Source organism: Trichinella spiralis (genome assembly GCF_000181795.1).
Source record: "Trichinella spiralis strain ISS 195 chromosome Unknown Scfld6, whole genome shotgun sequence".
In the NCBI taxonomy this organism is placed as follows: domain Eukaryota; kingdom Metazoa; phylum Nematoda; class Enoplea; order Trichinellida; family Trichinellidae; genus Trichinella; species Trichinella spiralis.
Window position 1 is genome coordinate 6,059,467 of NW_003526945.1, and position 394 is coordinate 6,059,860.

Consider the following 394-nt stretch of genomic DNA (forward strand, 5'->3'; position numbering starts at 1 on the left):
AACAAAAAAATACAAAACAAACGGAAATCAAAAATTATTTATGAAGATAAATACTGAAGATAAATTCTAACCTAAGCCGCGTTGGAATATGAACAGAAGAAATGCACCGCTAAATTCTACCAATAAGGAAAGGAGTATTTTGAAAATTCAAAAATGACCTTGATAATTCTTTAAAATTTCAGTCAAAATATAAACTATGTGACAAAATTTCGCCATAACAAAAGAAAATTAACTTTAGACAAAACACACCCTACGTATGTCTGAAAATTTTTCTTAAATCAAAAACCCAGTAGCTGAAATGAGCTAATTTAAGTGAACCATTTACAGGCCAAAAGCTTGCTTATGGTCAATTGAAGTGCATGTTAGCTTACTGCAAAGGGGATTTGGCAGGATC